The following is a 6,000-nucleotide window of genomic DNA, read 5'->3' as shown; positions in this document are numbered from 1 at the left end:
GCAGAGAAATCTAATTACCCGCCTGCCGCCAGGCTGAAGGCTCTGTTTCTGTAGCATCTCCCTCCCGAGCACCCCAAAGTGCTTTATGAGCTGGTCTGTGGGCCTCAAGGCGAAGGAGTGGAGAATGGAAAGATGGTGACTGGCCCAGGAGATTTCAGAGTCACCCCAGGGGGGAGAATCCAGCCGTGTGCTCCTCCGGCCCTGCCTCGTTCATTTTGCTAGAAATCCCTCGGCCTCAGGAATGGGCCAAGTCACAGTCTGAAAGGCAGACAAAGCCTTCATCCACGAAACACTTGTTGAGACCTACTGTGTGCAGCAGCGTTAACTAATATGAAGGGATACGGAGATAGAAAACACAGCGTGTGATCTTAAAGACCCTGGTCGGGGAGACAGACACCCAAGCAATCCAATAATGTGTGCGGAGTGCTATGGAGGGTCCATCACGAAGGCGCGTAAAAGGGACACCTAAACCCAGTGTGGGGTCAGGGGGTGGGTGCTGGGGGCCAGGGCCGATTTTGAGCTGACTGTTACAACTGGGTGAGCCAAGCCAGGAAAGGCTGGGGAGATAAGGAAGGGTGTTCCATGAAGAGGAAATAGCATAGAACAAAAAAGGGGGGCAGGGTGCTGTCTGGATTGGGGTACCTGGGGCCGTGAGAGATGATGGAGGCGTGCAGGTAGGCCTGGGAGTCAGACTGCCCGAATATGCACCCACGTCCCGTGATCTTGAAAAGTCCATAAATCGGGGCCAAATGGGACCAGCTTTAGGACATTTGGGGAGGTAGTGAGTAAATGAAATGATCTCTACAAAGTGCTTAACACAGTGCCTAGCATGTAGCTGGCAGTCTATGGTGCTAGTACCGGTGAATTGTATGACCTTGCAAGTTATCGAACGGCTCTTATCCTCAGTTTTCTCATCTGTAAAATGGATTTTTTAAAGGAGTCTATCTGGTCGCGAGCAGATCGAGGGCCTGTCTAACAGACTTTGACCCCCTGGCTCCTGGAGCGGTATATGAGTGCCGGTCTCTTTTCCTTCCCTTGCTCTTTCATTCTTCCAGCCCCACTTGAGGCTGAAATACTTGAAAAACAGTAGCGGCTACCTGTTCTCCTTTCAGTTCAGGGTACCTTATGCTTTATACTCACCTTCCAAAAATAGATCTGACTCCAAGTTCAGCCCTGATTCCACTAAACCCAAGTTGCCACAACATATTTTTAGTCTAACAGTGACGTATGGATTTTTGCCCAACAAATTAGCAATGCGTTTAAAGAAAAATCCAGTGGTAGTAAGAATACAGAGCAATGGGCACATTTACGCATTGCTGGTGTCACGTGCTAGATGTAATATACAAACTGCTAAGCTCCTTTAGGTTAGATAACTGACAATATGTATCAAAACGCTAACTACGTCTGAGTTATGTTTTCCCCAGTAATTCTTGATTTTGACAATCAAACCCAAGGTAGTAATCCTAAATACACATTAAAAAAAAAAAAAAAAAAAAGCTTGTTGAACAAATATATTTGTTGCTGCGTTACGGATGCTAAGAAGAAGATTGGAAATAACCTATTTGATCAATCCCGAGAGAACAATTAAGTAAAGTATGGTAGAGCCATCTACCCAAACTTAGGCAACTATGGGCTACCTAGAGTCACCAAATTCAGAGAGACCAGAAGTGGAGCGGTGGCTGCAGGGGCTGTGGGGGAGGAGGGAATGGGGAGCCGCTGGCTAATGGGGACAGGCTTTCAGTTTGGGAGGGTGAGAAGTTCCGGAGACGGATGGCAATGATGGCCACACAGCACGATGAATGTGCTCCAGGCCATTGAACAGTACACTTAAAAATGGTTATAACAGTAAATTTTATGTTATTTCTCACAATGAAAAAATGCATTGGGGGCACCGGGATGGCTCAGTCAGTTGAGTGCCCAACTTTGGCTCAGGTCAGGATCTCACGGTTCGTGAGTTCAAGCCCCACATTGAGCTCTCTGTCGTCAGCACGGAGTCCGCTTCGGATCCTCTGTCCCCCTCTCTCTCTGCCCCCTCCAGCTCTCTCTCGCGCTCTCTCAAAGGGAAAAATAAACGTTAAAAAAAAAGCCCTAAAAAAATGCATTGAAGAACACTAAAAAGACATCAAAAATTCTCTTTTCTAAGACCCAAATAGAACTTGTCTGGAGTCTGGAATAGGAGCCAATGAATGAGACCAAGGAGAACATTCGTTCATTCATTTGTATCGTGGAATAAATACATATGCACCGGGCACTGTGCTGGGTACGGGGCGCACAGTGAGGCACGACAGAGCTGGACCTGACCCCATGTGCTCCTCAATATTGATCTGAACTGGCGGAGTTGCAGTTCGAGGGAACCTAGAATTTAGTTAAGCTGAGATAGAATATCAACTCTGTCTTGCGTGCTTAGATTTTGCAGGTTGGGGCTGGGTTTCTCTGCCAGCTAGGCAGCTAGGTCTCAGGTAGGTAAGGTGGGCCAGGCCATTTCCAGTGAACCTCTCTGTGATGTCCCATCCCCAAGAAAACTCCTCTTGTTGAAGATGGCAGCTTCCGGCTCACTTAGGTTTAGGCTTTTGAGAGTGGGTGAGACACATGGGTTGGCTAGGCACGTAAATCCAAAGAGAAACACTCTGGGGGACTTCTGGGTTAGTGTCATGGACCCAAAGCCATGAGGAGGGCGTGGCCAGCATTCAGGACCTAGCCAGAATGCAGGAGGAGGGATGGGAGGGTGCTCTCCCACAGGCCAGGGCCTCCGGCTCACCGATGCTTGCTAGAAAAACATTAAAAAAAATTTTTTTTAACGTTTATTTATTTTTGAGACAGAGAGAGACAGAGCATGAACGGGGGAGGGGCAGAGAGAGAGGGAGACACAGAATCTGAAGCAGGCTCCAGGCTCTGAGCCATCAGCCCAGAGCCCGACGCGGGGCTCGAACTCACGGACCGCGAGATCGTGACCTGAGCTGAAGTCGGACGCTTAACCGACTGAGCCACCCAGGCGCCCCTAGAAAAACATTTTAGAACATCCCCAGACTCTGGAGTCAGGGGCGAGATACGATAAAAGAGGGGATGCGTAGTGCTAAAGGTCATAGTTAGGAGGGACGGGGAGAGCACGTGGAAATAGGATCCCGGGGACCTTACTGCTCCAGACAGCCAATGACGCGTGCGAGGCACAGGGGGCGGCAGAAGCCACACAGGAAAGGGGTTTAAGTGCAGAGAGTAACGTGGGGTCCAGTTCGAGTCCTTGATCTGCCACTTAGCATTTGGTCAGCTCGGGCCCATTCCTTAACCAGCTGTGACTCAGTTTCCGCATCTGCAAGAGGGGGCTAAGAATAACATCTACCTTGTGGCTTATTAGGAGGATGAACTGAATTTATATTTGCTCAAAGCAATGCTCAAAGCAATGCTCAAAGCAATGCTCGGCAGGCAGCAAGCACTACGTGGGTTTCTATGAAATGAGGTTCAGTAAGTTATTGACTCCACAGAGCTCACAGAGAAAGAAACTCTTACAGCCCAAACACCAAGCCCCAGACTCAGACCTGGCCGTTGCCCCGCCCTTCTCCCTGTATCCTTTTTCTTTCCCTCTCCTTCTTCCCAATCCTCCTCCCTGCCACCACCCACCCCCCTCCCCCAGCCTCCTCAGAGATTCCCTTGGCCTCCTCCCAGCCGGGCAGGAAACTTTCATCCAGATCAGTGAAAGAAGGGGGTGTTGGGGGCTGCGGAGCCTGCAGAGGCTGGGAGCGGAGTGAAGCCAGGCTGCCCGTTTTGGCTGGCAGTCCCTGCCCCTCGTGGCGGGCTCCAGGGGAGGGCATGCCAAGAGCAGACGGATGCGGATCGAGATTAATATAATCACTATATTACCAGCCCTGCTCACTCCCCCACTCTTTCCCTTAATGGTGATGATTATACTTATTAGAGGCTCAGCTGCCAATGGTTACTGATTCCCCCCGCTGCAGCATTTTAATCGGAGATGTGCAGCTATTGCTGGCAACATAAGTCTCCGAGGACCCCAGGACAGGTGTGGAACTAGGCACCGGGACCTTTTCAGCCAAGGCAGGTGAGGTCCCTAGGGTTCCAGAGTCATGCAGAGCACTTAACTCAGAAACATCCAGCTTCAGCCTGGTGGCAGCTGGATGGCAGAAACGGGGGGTTGGAAAGGGCAGCGGCCCCACCCTGGGCTTCTCTCCGCAGAGGCCGATCGGCAGTGTTTTCCAGCTGGGGCGTGGCTGGCGCTGGCTCTGCCGGATGGACGGTCTCCTCCCCTGATGCATGGGCCTTCTCTTCCCTGCATCCCTTCTTGACCATCCAACTTGCTCATTCGCATCCCTCCCAGCTGGTGCAGAGGGGTGGGCTGAATGGAGCTCGGGCGACTGCAGAGCCAGTAAGGAGCAGTGATCGTGGTGAGGTGGGAGTGGTCATGACACCCTGGCCCGGTGTCTGGGGTTAGGGGTGAGGGTGAGAGAACGCACATTGGTTGAAGTCCTACTATGCGTTAGGCACGGTATTAGGAGCTTTGCCCCTGTTATTTTCTTTAATCTTCACATCACCCTTCCCAATGGCACGTTACTAAACCCATTGTACAGAGGAAACTGAAGCTCAGAGTATCAAAGTGGCTTGCCCAAGGTCACTCTGCTAGAAGGGGCAAAGCTGGGCTTGGCCTCAGGTCTTCAACTTTGTAGGTGAAAAAAAAAAACATTTTTTCGCAGATTGGTGGTGGTAGAATCTTCTAGATCTTGGTGGATGTCAGTTCTGCTCATCCCCACCCTGATCTGTGCAGGCACCGAAGATCTTTGACGAGCTTTAGACTCACCACACACTTGAGCCCAGGGGAACGGAACCTGTCCTGTGTGCGGGCCGCTGGCCTGGGCTCTGGGATTGGGCAATAGCCCTGGGTTGCCGAAAAGAGCTCGTGGGCCCCCCCACCCTGGGCTTCAGCTCTGGCTCCTGGTGTGCCCTCCAAGCCCCCTTCTGCACTGGTGTCCTGTGGCTGAAGCCCTTGTCCCTTACTGCCTGGGGGTCTCTCACGGTCCCAGGGTCCTGCTTCTGGCTGGCACCTATCGCTCCCCCACCACTCAGGATGCCATCCTGTCTTCCGGCTGCCTCTGTGCAAACCACAGCCACGTGAAGCTCTTGAAGCAAATGCAGAAGGGGAGAGGGGCCAATAAATGTCAAGTGACAATTCGATAACTCAAAAATATTAAACAATATGAAAACGGATTTCATACACCCACAAACAAATGAATGTATAATGTGACCATTTTTCAGTTCAAGTGAAAATGTTAAGTGAATTAGGTGTTAACAGTTAAAAATGATTGCAGGCCTTTGTGGTTGGCGCTGGCGAATTCTGGGTCCTTCTGGGGGCCTGCCCAACCGCCGGCTTGTGCCTGAGGGGCCAGGACTAGGCAATGTCCCAGGCACAGTGTTGCTGAATGCTGGAACTGGAAATGTCACAGAAACCCCGTAGCAGGGATTTGTCCTGGCACACGGCTATGCTTTGGTGCTCTTTTGACACGGGGGCCTCCCTACTTTCTGAGAAGGCAGGATGGAGGAGGGAACATAAATGTCTCCAAGCCGTGCCCCTCCACCCCACCAGAGGGGTCCCTCTCTGAGTTCCTGCTTTCCTCCTTGTCTCCCTGCCCCCGCCCCCCTTGTCTCCTCTGAGAGTTGCCTCAGAGCCTGGTGCACTGGCAGGCCCACGCTGCTATCTCTGACCTCCCGCTGCAGGCGACTTCTGCGCCTCGGACAGGATGGCCCACGTCCAGGGCCCCTGCTCCACTGGGGGCGGCTGCGGCCTTGCAGCCGAGGCTGGGTCTCTTCGGCGCTGGGGCCCGCCCTGTTATTCTTGTTATTACTATTTTGATTGGTCTGTGCCCCTTTCTCTGCCCACCCCCCGCCCCATCTCTCAGAACACTGCACACGCACCCTAGACCCAGCTCCCCACTCGAGGGGCCTGGGGTGCTGGTTGGCCCCGACACCCTCCTTTCCCCGCAGGGTGCGGCTCCAGGC

Source organism: Panthera onca, chromosome F1 (genome assembly GCF_046562875.1).
Source record: "Panthera onca isolate mPanOnc1 chromosome F1, mPanOnc1 haplotype 2, whole genome shotgun sequence".
In the NCBI taxonomy this organism is placed as follows: domain Eukaryota; kingdom Metazoa; phylum Chordata; class Mammalia; order Carnivora; family Felidae; genus Panthera; species Panthera onca.
The sequence above is the reverse complement of the archived record's forward strand: the minus strand, read 5'-3'. Positions refer to the sequence as shown.